Genomic DNA, 19,846 nt, shown 5'->3' on the forward strand with positions numbered 1-19,846 from the left:
TACAAGACGAAGGGGAGCGCAACGAGCTAGGTGGTTTGACCAAGTGGAGCAGGATCTTGGAAGTGTGGGGCGATCGAGGAATTGGAGGTTAGCAGCCATGGACCGAGTTAGTTGGCGTAACATTGTGGCGCAGGTCATGTCTTGAAGGACGTAGCGCCAGCAAAAGTAAGTAAAGTATATGGCATATATGGCAAGATACCATACTTTTTTAATACACCAACAAATAACTTTTGAACTTTGAAAGTATCAAGAAACTCGTAGAAAAGTATTCTCTTACACATCAACTTTGAATTCTGTAGTAAACTAAGCAAATAAATCTTCATATTAGCTGGTTCTTGCATGCAAGTTAACTGCAGTCGTTAAACAATGCATTTCAACACCCAATATCTCAAAAACTAGAAAATATTTTTGAAAACGGCCATGGTTTCAGTAACTATAATTTAAGTAAATAGAAGTATTTTGATGTTTGAAACAATGAAAATGTTACGCAGTGTTTTTTGATTAATGTAAAAGATTCACGCATACACCAGTAAAATTAATACCTTTTAATGGAACTTCTGAATAGACCTTTTTCGTCAGATCTCAGCCCGATCTCAGAATATATTTTAAGCATTTCTGTTTTTTGTAGAAATTCTAATGAAATACAAAAAAAATCATTTTATTTCCTTCGCAGTGTTGGTAAACCTCTCTTTTAAGATATTTGGTGTCTATTTCAATGCAAGTCGAAAAAGTTTCTATTTTTCAAGGAAGATATCTAAAGTCTATGTTTTGAACAAAATTGTCTCTAAAGTCACTATATTCTAAAGTCACATTTACATTCAGAGACTATAATGCGAATATTCAACAGGCTCATCTAGATTTTTTTTCGCAGATCCCTCGAGGAAAAGCTTCAAGAAATATCCCAGTAATTCCAAGTGATTTGATCTGGAATACTTTCAAAAATGTTCTCTAGATTTTTTTTATAGAATTCTATCTACCAATTATCCCAGAAATTCATCCACCGAATTTTCCAGTTTGTGCTCCCGTAATTTCTTAATTTATTTCTTTGATTTTTTTTTTCGAAAATTATCACAAACTATGCACTAATTCTTCAATCGATGCCTCCAGTTGTTGCTCTAAAGAATTTTTCGAACATTCATGTACAGAAATTTCTTCAAGAAAACCCACTATAGTTTTGAAGAAATTCGCTTAGATATTTTACCAAGGAATCGCACAAGAATTCCTACGCTTTTTCATGTGAATTCCTTTAGAGTTCATTTATAATTACTTCCAGGAATCGTTCCAACAGTTTGTCGAGGGGTTATTCGAGGACATCTATTAGGAAGGAAGGATTTCCCAATAAACTCGATCGTCGATTCATCATAATGCTGCTATAGTTTTTTTTTCTAGGAGTTTCTTCAGCATTTCATCCAAACGTTTTCCAATGAATTTCTCGAATAAAATACACTTGGGATCTTCTAAAGTTTATTCAAGGTTCCACACCAGCTAACACCGCTGCAAATTTTCCAGTAATTACTCCGATCATTCTCATACAAACTTCTTTGGAAATTCCTTCTGAATAACATTGATTCGATTGATTTTGTTTACAATATCTTAATCTTGATCAAGGAAATCTTCTCAAACTTCCTCAAGTGTCCAGGAGTTCTTTCAGGGATCCTTGTTCATCAAGAGTTATGTAATTTGAACCTTACACAAGCTTCATAGGAGGTTCATAGGTTTTCTTCTAAAATATTACACGTCCAGGTATTTATCAAACATTTAATTAATAATTTCTGAAAAATTTTCATGAAATTTCTTTAGAGATATTTTTTTAAAAATGCCTGAAAAAATATTCGAAGAATTGCTTGGGAAATATCTCAAAGAATTACTGGAGTAATTTGTTAAGAAATCTTAGAAGGAGAGATAGAGATAGAGATGGTACATTCAGAAAGTATCCACAGAGAAATTTCAAGTTGAAATGTTAAAGATATTCCTGAAAATCAATGTTGGGGATTCTAAGAAAGACCCAGAGGTGATTTCTGGAGAAGATACTGTTTTTTAGATGTTCCAAACGGGTATTTTTGAGAGTGCCCAAAAGAAAGCGATGGAACAATCGTTGTCTGGAGAACTTAAGTCTTTGTTGAGGAATCTTTGGAGGAATTCCCAATGAAATCTCTGTGGTTCTCCTTCAAAAAATTCATATTGTATTCTTGAGGTTTCTAAAATGACATTGTAGGGGGAATTCCTTGGAAAATAATCACTAAAGAACTAAAGAAATTTTTGTTTTTTGTTAAAGTGTTTTGAAGCCATTTAAGACCTAATGTTAGAAATGAATTCCAATTCATTAAAAATTTATAATTCGATAATCATCAGAATTTAAGAGTTTTTCAGAGCCTGGAATTATTTCTTAAGACCTGGAAAAAACCTGGAAATATCAGGGAATTTCATTTTAGTAAACGAGTAGACACTCTGCAGTGACTGGCTTTAAAAAAGTGACCAAGTCACTAAAAAGCGACTCAGCCCTGTCCAGTAGAAATCTCTAAGAAAATTACAAGAAGTATTTCTGAAATGAGCTCAGTAACTTTCAAAAAAAAAACCCACTGCCGAAGTGAATCAAAAGTGCCAAGAATATGATCCGGTTCCTGTGGAATAGTCGCGTAAAAGTCTCTGAAGGTTACCCAGGATTGACTGTGAACCATCGATTAAAATATACTTTTTAGAGACTTGCGTTAATGTGCTTAACGGCACTTGTGGCATTAACGTTTTCACTAAAACAAAGCCTGCTTCTCAGCTTAGTGTTCTCATGAGCACTTCCACAGTTATTAACTGAGAGCTTTCTTTGCCAAATTTGCCATTTTCGCATTCGTATATTGTGTGGCAGGTACGATGATACTCTATGCCCAGGGAACTCAAAGAAATTTCCATTACTGAAAGATCCTGGACCGACCGGGAATCGAACCCAGACACCTTCAGCATGGCTTTGTAGCCGCCGACTCTAACCACTCGGCTAAGGAAGGTCCCTGTGTTAGGGTTGCCGAATAGTTGAACATTTGGGAGTCAAAATGAGCAAATTTGGAGGGTGTAACTTAAAATTGTTGTAGGTTTGTTGATCATTATGGGCCACCCTAGTATAGAGGAGTCTGTGCTCGCTCGTTCTGGCACGTATTTTGATCGTTGTTTTACGATGCTGTGCTACACCAATGTCCTCCAAAATCTCGTCTCGACACGTAGAGCATTGGAAGCTGCATGTATACACAGCTGTAGTACCATATTGAACTGGCTAGAGCTACGCAATGCCCTCTCTTGATACGTTCAAGGTTGAGGCGCGTAATATCATCTGATCGGAAGGGGGAGAAGAGCGAAACACCGTTTCTTCCCCAGCCATTAGTGGTTGATTGACCCCAAAGGTGATCATAAAATAATTACTGCTGTAAAATTTATCGAACTCGGACCAATTACCTTGCTTTCTTCGATGTTGGCGTTTAGATCTACTTGCAGGCAGCGGCACAGTTTCTCGGTTCCTTAATCTTCCTGCCAACAATCACTTCCCGATGTAAAAATGTATTGCTTCTCGATTCCGCGAAATGAAACTCAAAAACACCCCGAAAGTAAAAACGAAATTTTCGCGATTCCAGCAAACCTATCACACTAATTCACTGTGGATTATCTGCCCGTTGCAGCAAACTGTTGAACTACAACCGAAATACACTATTTTTCGCACAAAACACAACAATGCACAATAAAACATGAAAAAGCGAATGGAAATTTTCTGTTTTGATCGTACGCCAGCCACTCACTGATGGATGCACTTTGACTGCTGATGCACTTCTCACGCAAAACAACAAACAAACTTTGACAGGTCGAGAGCGCAGCCCCAGGTGGCCGATTTCGGAAGGGCTGCCAGACGGGATAGAAATGGAATCGAGAGCAATTTGCGATCAGAGCAGAGCTTACGTAGAAAACATACTACAGTCGAATTTCGTTCGTTGCCCTATTGTGCTCTGCAAGATAAATCCACGTTATGCGATTATCTGAAAATGTCGATATACCGTCGCAGTGATAATGAAAATCACCAAATGTTACAGATTTAGCAAATTTGAAACATTTTTGTCCTTGAAGCTAAGTATGCTGTTTCGCTCAAGAAAAGTAAAGAAATTCCTTGACTGAAAGGGTCAAGAAATTGGGTCCTAAAATGTTGAATAAAATCTTGTTTTTATTTAATGACACGAAAGAGCATGTTACTGCAACTATTTTAGCATTTTTTCCCGCTCAAATGACGACTATATCATATTTAAACTTTAATTTAAAAATTGGGGCCATAAATGAACCTTGACACTTTTGATCATGTTTGACGTTCGCTCAATCGACAAAAACACCACAGGGCTTTTAGTTTTAACACTGGGGTTGTTCCTATCTGACATTTCGGAAGGGACACGGAAAGCAAAATACACCCAAAATTTAAGTTTAAGCCAAGGAGTGTGACGAGGTCTAAAAAAAAATGTTTGTGGACTCAAACAAAAGAAAAACATTAAAAAATTGAGTAAACATGTGTTTTTAGCCTAAACTTAAGCGTTTGGCACTAAAATTGGTACAGGTTTTTAGGACCCTATTTCCTACAGAGAGCCCCCTTTGAAGTGACATTTCTTCTCAACTGCGTACTGCGATCAGAAAAAAGTGATTTTCTTGACCATTTCTTGGGAGAAATTTTCCACGCATCGAGATAGGCGATTCCTTTTCTTGTCAGTAGCAAACCGGCCTTGAAGGACGAAAAAATCCAAGCCTACTTGAATTTTGACGTTGCGTTTGAATAGGGCGATATTCAAAACTGAAAAGGCAATAGATGGCTCTTTTTCAGTGGTAGTAAAATCAAAATCCTGAAGCAAAGAAAGCACCACGGAAGATGAACTAAACACAAAAAGTTATATATTCACTTTACACTTGATTTGTAATCACTACTTTTTTGATCCAGTTTCCTGATTGCAAGTAATTTACGTTTTTCATTATTTTCCATACGTTTTGACAGTTCTCCGACTACCATTTTTCCATGCGCTTGTGTTGAAAGTTAAGGAAATTTGAGAATCCAGCAAACAATAGTGTCGTCACTCGGCGGCCGGTGAAAGAAACTGAATGTTCGAAAGGTTGTTGCCTGTACTTTTTGCCGCTGGCGCCAACTGTTAGCGTTTAAGAACGAAATAAACAATCGTTACCCTATTGCGCGCATATGTTCTGCGCGTTACCGCCGCCGCTTGATGTGGATTTAATATAAGCGCCGCAATATCTTTACCCGGATAAAAACGTATCATTCAGTGAATGGAATAAACCACTAATGTACAAGGATGGAAATCTAGTGATCATGACAAAATCCATGGTGCCTCGCGTTGTTCTTTATCCTGCGATCATAGCAACAACGATTAACTTTTTGTCGTCAAGTTATCACAACAAACTACCCGCATAAACAAGAACTATATCAGTACAGTTTCCCGAAAGGTCCACAACAATTTGCAACAATATCTGAAACATTTTGGTTACAATGAAAAATAACAATATGTCCACCATACCCGAAACGTTTTTAACAATTCGACAAACGGTAAATAGGAAAATCACAATGTGGGGAATAGGCGGTTAAGTTATGTAACCATTTGAAAACGTCGATTTTCTCGAACAAAATTTCTCATCAACAGTTTCCCAAAAGGTAGATATACTGTCCATTTTCTGGCAAAATTAATGTAAGCCAAATAGTTTTGATAAATTTGAACCATATGTTTCTAAGGGAAATAAATAACGTATGCATAATTATTGGATTACGGTGCTTTATTGTATTTTTACCCTATCCCATACTGGTATGTAAGTGTTATACCATAAGAATCAAATATTTGAATAAAATTCAATAAATAAGAAATGATGAAACAAATCAATACGTGAAGAGAAAAATAATGTTTCAGCTCGATCAACTATTTACTCAAATCATCATAGTTCCTTAAATAACTACATGTTGTCCTTCCCGTTGGCACCATTTCCGTTCCACACCAGCAAACCGTTGTCCATGTAGAGCCAGGCCATCTGATGCCGCTTCTTGACTACTTTTTCGTTGTACAGTTTGGTGAATTCCTCCTCCATCCGGCAAGCGGCATCGATTTTGGTGCGCAGTTCCTACGGGGATTGGGTTTGAACCAAACATCCAACAGATTGGCGAAATAAATGTACTTACTGGGTCGATCGCAGTTGTCATTTTTTGATGTGAATTTCTGTTTTGTAAATATAATTTCAGCTTTACTCGACTGTTTTCCTTCGACGGCAATCGGCGATTTTTGCTACACTCAACGCTAGATTGTCGCTCACAAATACCAACAAAATGTAACTATTTGTCGAACTTTTAAAATGTAGTTCAATATTGTCAAATGCAAATGTGTGAGTGTGTTGCACAAATAGAAACAAAAACAATTTGCCGAATGGTGGCGTAATGTTTCCACCATATCTTGCTTTAAACCAACCCATATAATTAACCAATATCAGAGCAGTATCATATATTGTTACTGATACGTATGGGTTAATCATACTGTTTGAAATGGTGAACAGCTTTGAAGTCCATATGGTTATACATAAAAGCAACTATTTCTGATACATTAACCGTACCCGTTACAAGATGTTTATTGTTCTTAAAGTAAGACAAACTGTATTTTGCTATGCGGGTACGCTCCGCGAATAATGCATTGTGTTGCACGTGCGCAAGCGATTAACTGTTCGCGAATAAAAGTTCAATGATTTTGAGGATTTTTCCACTTTTACCTAATGATCTACACGGAGAAAAAAGAATTGTCCAGTCAATCATATTTGCTGATATATCAATCATATTTTACATTGAATTTCAGTCAACCATACATTAAAATTGATTCAACAATATCTATGATTGGTTTAACTATTAGGTATGATTGGTTCAACTACACAAAATATTTGAATCAATCATAGATAGACTCAATATTAATATACAATCATGACAATGGTATTATTGTTGATGTTGGGTTGTCAAAACCGGCACGAATCTTCTTTATCGACATTGCAAAAATGCGACAAAATGTAAATAAAAATGGGAGCAGGAATTGAAACCACTATCTTGAGAGTGAGAGCGCATTAACTTACATCTACTCCAACATCACTTGTTGGTAAAAAGCGGTTTTTCGCGGTACAACTCATAACGTTTCAAGGTAATAATGTGCGGAAAGCTAATTCAACAATAATATAATTGAAATAATCATGTGATGGAAGACAGAAACAAACGCAAAAGCGATTGGGCAAACCATACTGTCAGTTTAGAAGCACCGAAAATATGCTTGTAACAATTGTATCCTGGCATGTTAAAGCAACTATCGGAAAAGTTATGTCAATCATGCAAGAATTTTCTGCGTGTACCTCCATATATGCTATTTGTGATTCTAAAATTATTCGGACATTGATGGAGCGTTCAATAATAGCGCGAATGCGGCATGATTCAAGTTGATCGCTACTTGTAACAATATCAGATAAACCCTTTGTCCTATGACAAACAGTGCATCGGATGCTCCATATATCTGCTCTATGCGCGCGTAATGAGGTGTTGAAATCATGCTGGTGCGAGAGTAACGGCCCTCTTAGATTATTCTAATACTGTGTTTTTGATCGCTAGAGACGATTTTTTTCCATCATTGTTAATGTACAATATAACGTATTGGATACAATACAGCGTATTGTAATTGAATGTCGAAGCAATAGGGTCCTAAAGGCCTGTACCAATTTCAGTGCCAAACGCTTAAGTTTAGGCCAAAAACACATGTTTACTCAATTTTTCAATGTTTTTCTTTTGTTTGAGTACAAAAAACATTTTTTTAGATTTTGTCACACTCCTTGGCTTAAACTTGAACTTTGGGTGTATTTTGCTTTCCGTGTCCCTTCCGAAATGTCAGATAGGAACAACCCCAGTGTTAAAACTAAAAGCCCTGTGGTGTTTTTGTCGATTGAGCGAACGTCAAACATGATCAAAAGTGTCAAGGTTCATTTATGGCCCCAATTTTTAAATTAAAGTTTAAATATGATATAGCCGTCATTTGAGCGGGAAAAATTGCTAAAATAGTTGCAGTAGCATGCTCTTTCGTGTCATTAAATAAAAACAAGATTTCATTCAACATTTTAGGACCCAATTTTATTCATATTTGGATATACAATTCAAAAACAATATAATATATTGTAACAGAACATTGTATTGTTTTTAATTGGTTTTATACCTTACAATTTTGGTCAAATACAATAATACAATACATGAACAATATATCGTATTGTATTTTCAAAATGTTTGTATGAGAAAATATCTATATTGGTATTGTTACGATACTTAACCACCCATACATTATATTGCCAAAATCTCATATACCATACAGTGAATTATTCAAAACAATATATTGTACTGTAATTGTATTATCATTTTACAATATACTGTATTGTATTTCCAATATATTGAATGGTACTGTTTCAATACGTTATATTGTTTTTGTATTGTATTTTTTATCCGGGTAAGTGGGCTTCGTTTTTTTGGGCTCCCGTTAGGTGGGCTGTAGCCAATGTTATGGATTTTACTCAGGTGGCGCAGATGATTGTACAGTTGTACAGTGGGGATTCGCTCGTTGGGGGTCCGCTACATGGCCTACATGGAATGACTCGATGGTAAGATGTTCGCTGGTTGGAAAATATTCCAATTAAAAAGCACTCAAATGCCAATGAGAATATATATCATATATTCTCATTGCTCAAATGCCAACAGAAAATATCAGACTGACTTTGACGTCTGAGTACCGTCGCATTGAATTCTCCATATATAGAACAAATCAATACAGAGTCAGAATTAGGGCGAATGTGAAGCCTAATACATTCTCAGAAAAATAGATTTGAAGTTCAGCGGATGTAATTTTAATTCTATATTATGTTTCCGATCAATTTAATCGCATGATGCATTTTTGTAGGATCCGTTACAATATTACTTTTGCAGCAAAACATTTAATTTATTTACATATTATGAATAACATGTTAAAATAAATAAAAATCCATCATGCGCCATTCATCAAAATTTAGAATTGTTGCGCCCCTCGGTTTTTCGTCTCCTTCAGTTTGACAGCAGCGATTGCGCCTTTTGACCTCGTCCTTCTGGTTTGACAATCATCAGCTTCGTCGCTCTTTCACACGAACCTTCTTCACTATCGACCTTCTGCACACTCAGTTTTAAATGCGCCCTGCTGCCACACTCAATCTCAAATGCGCCCGATTACCGCAAGGGGGGAAGTTGGGCGAAATTGACATCAGAGTTTGTATCGAAAGAGAATATCAAATGCGCCTTTATGTTTTTCTCACTTATTTCGTGAAAAACGTTATTTTTAAGGAACAGATGTGAATTATATGATTGTAATTTATCAAGTAAAGTGTTAGGTGAATAAAACTCAGTTTGTTTACATTTGTCAGTTAGGCCGTTAATCTTGTACTGTATTGAAATGCGTTTGTATATGTGCGTTTCGTGACAATTTGCTCTTCAGATGCGTTAGTGTGGAGCATTTTCACCAGCTGTTAGTCGTTAGTCGTTCCAACTAACGGGTCGGATTCACTAGATGGAAGGCAGTCGTGTTCCAACCAGCGAATCCCCACTGTATTGTATTGTCAAAGTTGACAGATACTGGCACCGTTGTCCATTTATCAGCTTGATATGCTTACCCAAGGGCTGTTGTTAATCATACCAGAGAATTTGTTTATATAGAGAAGCGCAAATTCTGAAACCAAAGGTTCCAATTGAACCGTCAAACGTGGTTCCAATCCAATGTGATGGATTTTACTAAGGTGGCGCAGATGATTGATGCGTGCCACTAGTTCTCTCTTTCATTCTCCCGCTGTTCTTATGCAGCGCAAATAGTGACGTCACTATTTGCGCTGCATAAGAACAGCGGGAGAACAAAAGAGAGAACTAGTGGCACGCATCAATCATCTGCGCCACCTTAGTAAAATCCATCACATTGGTTCCAATCGAGTAAATTCAATAAGGTTGAAAAAGATGTTACGCAAAACAGACGATGAATGTGTGTTAGTGAGAAGCGGTACGAAAGTGATGTCATTAATAAGCTTGGTTTCTTATGGCGACTGACTGGATGACACGCACACTACAATATTGTTTGAATGACCTGAATTATCGATAGTCATTGCCAGAGTCTATGAATGGAGAGTTGCGCGAAGAGTGAAACCAAATCTACCTATCGAACTGTCAAACCGTCTACCTATCGGGCAGACCAGCAAAACGATAGGGGCTTTTTTCGAAGACGAAGAAGAACAACCATTCAAAGAAGTCTCTTCGCGCAACTCTCCATTCATAGACTCTGGTCATTGCAATTATTGTTTATAAACAAAGTAAAAATCCTCTCCGCGTTTCTCTAGTATAATCATATTCTCTGAATCATACCTATCGTTTTCGGGTGAGTTGCAATCTTGGTTGCAATGATGCGACATCATCACGATACACGATAAGTGTTTATCTGCAACAACCAGAGATCTCACCAATCCATCCCGAGGTGGATCATGTTGAGTTATTGAGTAGGAGAGTAGCGAAAGGATTAAGGCACAAAAGTGGATGTTCTATGGTTTGAAATTATAATTTGTACATAAACAGAAAGGGGAGTATGTTTATGCTGGTTGTGAATTATGAAAATTCTCATTACTTTAACCAGGTTGCCCATTCAAAATCAGTTCCCCAATGCCCAAAAAATTGAAAAACGGATGACAAGATGATCCTGTGACATGATATTTTCCTTTTTTTTTCATACAATATGGACTAATTTGGAGAACTTGATTTAAATTATTTATGACTTTTTTTTAATTAAATCTATAACTTCACATTTTTTAATTAAATTTATAACCTCAAAACGGTTTGAATTTTGAAAGAGTTTTCGGCAAAATGGTATAAAATATTTGTTTGAATATCTCAAAGACCGTCCATTCCATAGAATGCATAGGAAGTTTAGAGATTTCAGAATTATATCAACGAATTTCTGCTCTGTGTATCTAAACTACCACAAAACGGCAAAGTTCATTAGCCCATCCATTACTTTTTAAGAATGTCGCCGGAGTTATGCGTTAAACATGGCTCATGACTGGTTCCTGGAGAAATTCTTGATCTGGTAAAACTGATGTTCGATCCAAGGAATGAACTTGTTAACAAAAACGAAATTTCCACATACATTTTACAGTCAAATTTCGCTCGTTGCACTATCTTTAGGTGGGCTTCGTTTTAATTGAGCTCCCGTTAGGTGGGCTATAGCCCACTTAAAACGAAGACAAACGTTTCTTTTTGACATGAAGCTCTATTTATCAATGTTGGTAGCCCTGAATTTCTATAGTATTCAATATTTTGACAGCGAAAACTCAGCCCGATTAGTGAAAGTCTTTCACTAAGTGGGCTACAGGTTTAGTGCAACGAACGAAAGTTGACTGTATTGTTCTCCTACACTGAGCCAGAAATTGCGTACGAATTTCATAAGAGAACGCTTGTGAATTGATTTCTTGACTGGTTTTCTCTCTTTCATAAGATTCTTATAAATACAAAACGTCCGATATTCACAAGAAATTCTTGTCGTTATCATTAGAGATCTTATGAATATCTTTATTTTCCTTAATTCAAAGAGCGATTCTCTAAATACATAATGGTCGTGTAGAGTTCCATAATTGATATCTATGATAAGAGTATCTTATGATATTATTCCCATTTATATTATGAACGCAACGATCGATGGAAGTTCACAAGTTTTTCTTATGAGTCTCATTAGATGCTTCTTATGTCTTTATCCCATAAGAAATCCGTATGAAATTCTTACGTGTTACGATAGGAAGTCGACTGTTTTTCACAAGTGTTACTAATCATTGTCATACGCGCGCTTATGAATCTCTATCGTGAATATTATGTTATTACTATCGCTCCACGTGTTTCATAAAATTTTCGTATGAAATTGTTAAGAAAACCGTACTCCATTAGATTGTCTTATGAAAGCCAATGATCAATGCGTATGATAACCAAAAAGAGTTTCTTATGAAATTATATCTGTCTATGTAATGAGTATTGTTTCATAAGTCTGTTGTGGAATTTTATAAGATTCTCGAATGAAGAACAAAATACTTCTTATGTCGTTATTCCATAAGAAAATCTTATGTACCTCATACGTTCCGTTTCCTCAGTGTATGAAGCTGACTACTTTTGACATATATCCAAGATTGCTTCTTCAAAGTAATCTTGAAAAGATTTGGTCAAGAATTCCATCATCAACTTTAAAAGCTGTCCTAGCTATTTATGTAGGGGCCCAGATAGCTGTAGCGGTAAACGCGCAGCTATTCAGCATGACTATGCTGAGGGTCGTGGGTTCGAATCCCGCTGGTCGAGAATCTTTTCGTAAAGGAAATTTTCTCGATTCCCAGGGCATAGAGTATCTTCGTACCTGCCACACGATGTACACATGCAAAAATGGTCAATTGGCAAAGCAAGCTCTCAGTTAATAACTGTGGAAGTGCTCATAAGAACACTAATCTGAGAAGCAGGCTTATTCATCAAAGAGCTTGACATAAAATTTGTTGAGAATGATTATAACCCAAGTAACATAAGTAGCTGAACAATAGTTTTTTAAACTGAAATAAGCTTAAAAGTGATTTGTTCAGCTCTTGTTCAGCAAAAATGTTTATTGGGAATAATTCGCTGTAAATCTGCAGAAATCCATGCAAAATCTCATCAGGAGCCTCATAAGATCGTTATCATAGATAAAGGATGATGATTATAATAATAGGCCTAACTAGTAATCCAGACAAGGCTTCATTAAGAATCAGTATCATCAACGACCCCAAAAATTCGCTAAACGGAACTCAATGAATCTGTCCAAGATTTTTTTCAGCCAACGTTTTTTTTTTAGATTCCAGCCACTAAAAGCCTTATTGACAATCTACTAATAATTATTTCAGTGATCTTTCAAAAAGAACTATTAAGCATACTAATTAACTGTTCGATTCCCGTATGATTTCAGAAACGATCCCATTTAAAATTTGCCGTAAATTTAAGTGGAAATCTATCAAGCATCTCGCCAAGAACCTTGCCCTAAGTACCCTTCTAGAAATGTTTCAAAGATCTTAATCGTTACCTATCTCCCTAACAACCTACTAAAAGTTATTCATGATACGAATTGACAGGAAGTCGTGCGCCTTCTAGTTCCGCCCATAGTGTTTGTAATTTAAACTAATCGTCAGTCTTATGTTTGAAACACATATTTTCCCGGGCTGTCCTAGATATTCCCGAGTAATTCCCGTATTTTCCCGGACATTTATAATTCCCAGGGTTTTCCCGCTTTTCCTGGATTTCCCGGATGGATGTACACCTTGTTTAACATTGCACGTTGTTAGTTCATGTCGAAGGAATAGGTGTCGGCCAGGGTAGACGCGTCACGCGAAAATCCTTTGGAGTTTGACATTCATTATTAATAATTGTTATTCCTTCCCGTGCAATTTTCGCTTCGCTTCGCAATTCGCGTCTACCCTGACCGCGTCGTTAACATGTTCGTCTTTACAAATCTCATTTTAAATATCGAATAACAAGACATGCAATTCAACAAGTATTTGATTACAATAGACTTGATATTTTCAATTCTATATCACCGCGAAAAAAATATACATAGAAAATCATATACCTCTTAAGAGGGATGTGGACGAGGCTCACTCTAACTAAAATTGTCGTTTAATTATGGGGAGAAATTAGAATTGTTATTGCTCCATAGTCCATACATACATATTTTTTATCATTGCTAGTAAATATTAATACAACATAATTCAAGTATTTAAATAACAAACATATCTATATCCTCGAAAACTAATGAGCATTGTGTTTTACTCTTTGAACTGTTATTTGATTAAGATGTGCTAAAATGAATATGAATGTTGTATGAAAAAAAACCTTAATTATTGTTCCTGAAATTACTATAAAATTCTTTAGGAAATAGGGTCCTAAAAACCTGTACCAATTTTAGTGCCAAACGCTTAAGTTTAGGCTAAAAACACATGTTTACTCAATTTTTTAATGTTTTTCTTTTGTTTGAGTCCACAAACATTTTTTTTTAGACCTCGTCACACTCCTTGGCTTAAACTTAAATTTTGGGTGTATTTTGCTTTCCGTGTCCCTTCCGAAATGTCAGATAGGAACAACCCCAGTGTTAAAACTAAAAGCCCTGTGGTGTTTTTGTCGATTGAGCGAACGTCAAACATGATCAAAAGTGTCAAGGTTCATTTATGGCCCCAATTTTTAAATTAAAGTTTAAATATGATATAGTCGTCATTTGAGCGGGAAAAAATGCTAAAATAGTTGCAGTAACATGCTCTTTCGTGTCATTAAATAAAAACAAGATTTTATTCAACATTTTAGGACCCAATTTTCCTGGGATTCTTCCTTAAATCACTTATGAATCTTTCAAAACCCCTCTGGGATTGATCTGGACAACTTAAGATTATTTCTGATATCTCTGTAAGTTCTTCTGGACATCTTTTTGGAATTCTTGCAGAAATCCCTTTGTGATTTTTGCGTGTATCGTAAGGATTACTTTTGGAATCCTGGAAATTGAGTTCTTTGAAATTTCAGAGGATGTTTCCAAAAATTCTACTAGATACCTTTGTACACTTGATACAACTCGTGATTCATGCGTCTGCGCCACACACAATTTTCGAGTTTCCCACCGAGTATTGTCCGCAGCACTTTACGCTCGAAAATACCGAAAGCTTTCCGGTCTGCCTCTTTCAACGTCCACGCTTCGTGCCCGTAGAAAGCTACCGGAAGAATCAATGTTTTATACAGGGCGAATTTTGTTTCCGTTTGTAAGCTGCGGGATCTAAGCTGGTTACGTAGTCCGTAAAAGGCCCGATTCGCAGCCGCAACACGTCTTTTCACTTCGCGGGAAACGTCGTTGTCACATGTCACAAGTGTGTTACTTTTTGGTTACTAATTTTACTAATTCACTTTGTAATTTCAATATAAATTTTAAGAATAAAAATAATAAAAGAACTGAAAACTACACTAGAAAACTAAAGAAATTAACACTAAGAAAAAACTTCAAAAAACTTCAATTCAAAATTTAAAAAAACTAGTTAATAAGCAAATTTATACAAACTATTTACACTTAAGCCCTCTCAGGGTCTATCCGGGAGAATCATTAAAGGGCAGACTCACAACCCACACTTGCTTCGCGACTTTAATTTTACCACCACGAAAGAGAGAGAGAAAAGGGGATTGCGTCCGAAATAATTATGCTTTTAACACTATATTTTCAGCAGAATTCATTTTACAATTTTATTCACTTTAATGGTAACAATGGAGGGATCAGGGAAGGACAATTAAAAGGGAGTGCACTGTACATCACCTGAATACGCCAGTGGTTCCAACGAACATTCTTAACGGGTCTCGTTCGATCTCGTCGCGCTTCACCGTAGCTAGATTGGAAGCAACACGGTTGGCTGGTGGAGTTTCAGTATCCCAATTCGAACGGCGGTTGAACTCCAGGTATCTAGCACTTTAGCGATGCTTCGATCCACTGATCTACGGTGGCCACGGAATTCACTTGAGAACCTAGTATCCGTACGCACAATCCAAAAGCGGTTTCAACTTGTCACACGCGACTCAAGATTCCGTTACTAGTTGGATAAGAAATGATTACGGGGATTAAAGTAATCGACTATATGCACTTGAGATTTCGTTACCCAAAAGATGTCTTTCCTTGGCCTGCATATCCTTTTTATACGCTTAGGATGATGCAGCAAAACCCATGGGTGGAACATTTCCCGGGAGGTATTTGTTTCCGCACAGTTGGTACAAGGCGCCATGATGCAGTGCATAAGGAAGGAATAATGATGTAGGGTTTTATAGGACGGGGATTTGAATTCAAATATTTAAATTATTTTTATTTACAAATTGTTTTTATTTCATTTATTTTTTTAATTCATTGATTTTATATTAAGGGTAAGTGGTATGGAAGGATAGGGGGAAAGGGATTATATTTACATATTAAGATATTTACATTTAAACTAGGGTTAAAGCATAATTATTTACAAATTTACGAGTATTAACAAAATTATGAAAATATAAACAAAATATGAATGTTTACAAAAAAAATATATAAAAAAAAACATAAAGAAAAAATACAAAAAAAAGTAAATCTGGATTATGACCTATCACATAGGTAACAAGTGTTCCAAGATAAACAAATTCTTCAACAACTTCAAACACATCCCCATCAAACACTACCTCAGCACCTACACCACCAAGCCTGACTCTATCTCTACCTGCAACCATGTACTTCGTTTTGGTAGAGTTAATGGTCAGACCTATCCTCGCTGTCTCCCTCTTCAGAGGCACGAAGGCCTCTTCCACTGACCTGCGATCGATTCCGATTAGGTCTACATCGTCCGCAAAGCCAAGGAGCATGTGCGACCTTGTGATAATAGTGCCGTTTCTCTGCACGTCAGATCTCCTAATAGCACCCGAGTGCGATGTTGAACAGTAAATTCGAAAGTAAGTGCGTATCCCTGCTTCAACCCGTCTAACGTCACGAACGAGGTTGTCACCTCGTCTGCGATCTGAACACTCGATTTCGAACCATCTAGCGTAGCACGTATCAGCCTAATTAGTTTCACCAGAAAACTATGTTCAGACCTTATCTGCCACAACTAATGAGTCGTACGTCGCCTTGAAATCAATAAACAGATGGTGAGTCTGCAAGTTATACTCCCGGAATTTATCTATGATAATTCGCAAGCTAAACATCTAATCCGTTGTCGAACGGCCCTCGCGAAAACCAGCTTGATATTCGCCGACGAAGGACTCCTCGAGCGGTCTCAGTCTGTTAAACAGGATGCGCGACAGATTTTTGCACGCCGAATTCAGCAGGGTAATTCCTCTGTAATTGGCACACTCCAGTCTTTGCCCTTTCTTGTAGATTGGGCGTATGAGGCCATTCAACCAGCCGGTGGGCAATTCTTCGTCCTCCCCTACCTTCAGAAGTACTCGGTGGATCGACTGATAAAGCTGCTCACTTCCATGCTTGAGAAGCTCGACCGGGACCTCGTCTTTCCCAACAGCCTTGCAGTTCTTCAGCTCGCTGATAGCCTTTTTAACCTCTCCTATGATCGGTGGGTCCACAGTTTGATCGTTATCATCTATGTTCATCCTGTTCCTCGCTACATTTCCATTTTCTCCGTTCAACAATTGCTGAAAGTGCTCCTTCCACCTGGCAGCCACCACCGTTTTATCAGTCAGCATATTCCCTTCTCGATCTATGCACATGGCGGGCACTGGTACGGTATTGTGCCGCGCACCATTGACCATTGCAAAGAATCTGCGCATATCATTCCGGTTCATGCTTTCTTGAGCGTCAGCTACCACACTTTCTTCATGCTGCTTTTTCTTTCTGCGGTGGATACGCTTTTCTTCGGCTCTCGCTGCCCTGTACCGCTCTCTGTTCTGTCGGGTACCGGCCACAAGCATACGGCTTCTGGCGACTTTCGTCATGTCTGTCACTCTCTGGCACTCTTCATCGAACCAGTCGTTTCGTCTTCGTCGTAGACCAGTGCCATGCCAATCACTTCCCGCGTCGTTGTTATCACAGCTTCGTGGATAGGGTCCCACAGGCTTTCGACATCTCCATCAACGTTGATGCTTCCCAACTGCTCGTCTAGTTGCTGACGGTACTGCGCAGCTACCCCATCAGTCGACAAGCATTGTATATTGAAGCTGGAACTCGTAACGCTGGATAATCGAGTCCGAATTTTAGCTACAACGAGATAATGATCCGAGTCGATATTAGGGCCTCGGAAGGTCCTGACATCCATGACATCTGAGAAATGTCGCCCATCAACCAGCACGTGGTCTATTTGGGAGCATGAATCGCCACTCGGGTGTCGCCAGGTGTGTTTGCGGATATCCTTTCGTGCGAAGTAGGTACTGCTGCTTGCCATCCCTCTAGCAGCAGCGATTATCATTGATAACGGAATGAAGGCTTTCCGTTCCAATGACGGGTCGGAAGAAATATTCTTTCCCGATCTGCGCATTTGCATCGCCGATGACTACCTATCTTGACGTCTTGTTTTGGGCACTCTCCGTAGGCCTTATCCAGGCTCTCATAGAACTCATTCTTCACGTCATCGGGCTTATCGTTCGTTGGCGCATATATGCTGATCAGGCTGTAGTTGAAGAACTTGCCCTTCATTCTCAATACACAGATTCGGTCGCTTACCGGTTTCCACCGAATAACTCGCATCATCTGCTTCACAATCACTATGAAGCCAACTCCACGTTCTGCTCTGTCGCCACCGCTGTGGTACTTGAATGAAGTGTTGGCGATGGGGTCCACCGCTCCGAATTCGCGTTCTCCGGTTCTCGGCCAGCGTATTTCCTGGATAGCTGCCACGTTCACGCCGACATTCTGCAGTTCACGAGCCAGGAGCCCAACACGCGCGGGTTCATTCAAAGTTCTCACGTTCCCAGATCCAACTTTCCAATCGTTGTCCTTTATTCATTTTCGGTTCTGTTGCCGTTAAATCAATCCGTTTGCTCTACTTTTGCTTTTCTTGGTTGGTGAAGAGTCTTCGATAGGCTACCTAACCAGGATTGCTCTACCTACATCGTACTAGAGTGGCTGCCTCCTCGGTGCTGACACGATACAGCATTGTCCGTTTGTTCTTTACATGATGACCACGGTCATAGCCATCACAACCATCCGCCTTTATCAGGGATTTGGACCTGTAGCTCTGGGTCTCAATAGTGCTACAATGCTACTATGGTGAGCCGTCATGCGCTAGCGGTGTTAAATTCTGGAATTCTTCCAAAAATAACTCTGATTTTTTTCCTGAAGTACTGCTGGGGTTCTTACGAGAATGCTTCTGGAATTCATCCGGAAATCATCCGAGATGCTTTCGAATTTTTTTGTGATACTTTCGGATATCTTGTGAGGATTCTTCCTGAATTCGAAAATGTTCCTGAAATTCTTATAGAAATGCCACTGTGATTTGTACGTTAATTACATTGAAATACTTCTGGGACTCTTCCAAAAATCCTGTTGGAATTCTTCAGGATATCTTTGAAGGATTCTTATAGAAAACCTTCTGGGATTCTTTCGGAAATTTTTATGAGGATCCTCCAAATCTCTCCTACTAGATTATTTCGAGGATTCTTACAGAAACTCTCCCCGAATTACTTCAAGGATCCAGGAGCATCCTGATTTTTTCAAGAAAACTTTGTGATTATTCATTCGAGTATCTTTCTAGTATTCTTTTGGAAATTCTTGTGGTATACCTCTAGATTGCTTTCGGAAATCCTGCTGGAAGGCTGCAAAATATCTTTCAAAGATTTTTCCAGACATTTTTCGAGAAATCCTGCTGGGATTCTTCCGTAATACGTATTATTTGAGGATTTTCGTAAAAATCTGGAAGAATCCCATGAGGATATTTGGGAAAATTTCAAATGGATTTTGAATGAATTTTACAGTGATATCTTAAGGAATCCCAGAAGTTATTTCACAAAAATATCTGAAAGATATTCAGGAAAATCACATCTGTTCAGAAGAGTTCATAAATATTTTCCAGAATAATTCCATAGCGATGTCCAGAAGAACTTCAGAAAGATTTATGAAAGAATTTCAAAAGAAATTTCCGGAACTATTTAAGAGCAACTTTCAGAAGATTCTCAGAAAGATTTCCGAAAGAATCTCAGAGGAAAGGTAGACGAGTGAGATACAACAAACCAGACAGAAGATGGAACGGCGACTTTAGGTTGTTTCTTTCCAAGAAAACCTCCATGAAG

The 19,846-nt window shown here is 37.9% G+C and overlaps 1 protein-coding gene across 2 annotated transcripts in view; it reads right to left on the minus strand.

The window, feature by feature from the left end:
* LOC5576168 overlaps positions 1-3,815 on the minus strand; it is an 82,001-nt gene extending 78,186 nt beyond the window's left edge. The window contains exon 1 of one of the 2 annotated variants that reach the window (XM_021841967.1): positions 3,439-3,815. The gene's annotated coding sequence lies outside the window, so the exon portion shown is untranslated. The remainder of the gene's footprint in view (positions 1-3,438) is intronic. The other variant, XM_021841968.1, reaches the window with a different exon arrangement.
* Positions 3,816-19,846: the final 16,031 nt, after the last annotated feature.

Source organism: Aedes aegypti, chromosome 2 (assembly GCF_002204515.2).
Source record: "Aedes aegypti strain LVP_AGWG chromosome 2, AaegL5.0 Primary Assembly, whole genome shotgun sequence".
Classification (NCBI taxonomy): Eukaryota; Metazoa; Arthropoda; class Insecta; order Diptera; family Culicidae; genus Aedes; species Aedes aegypti.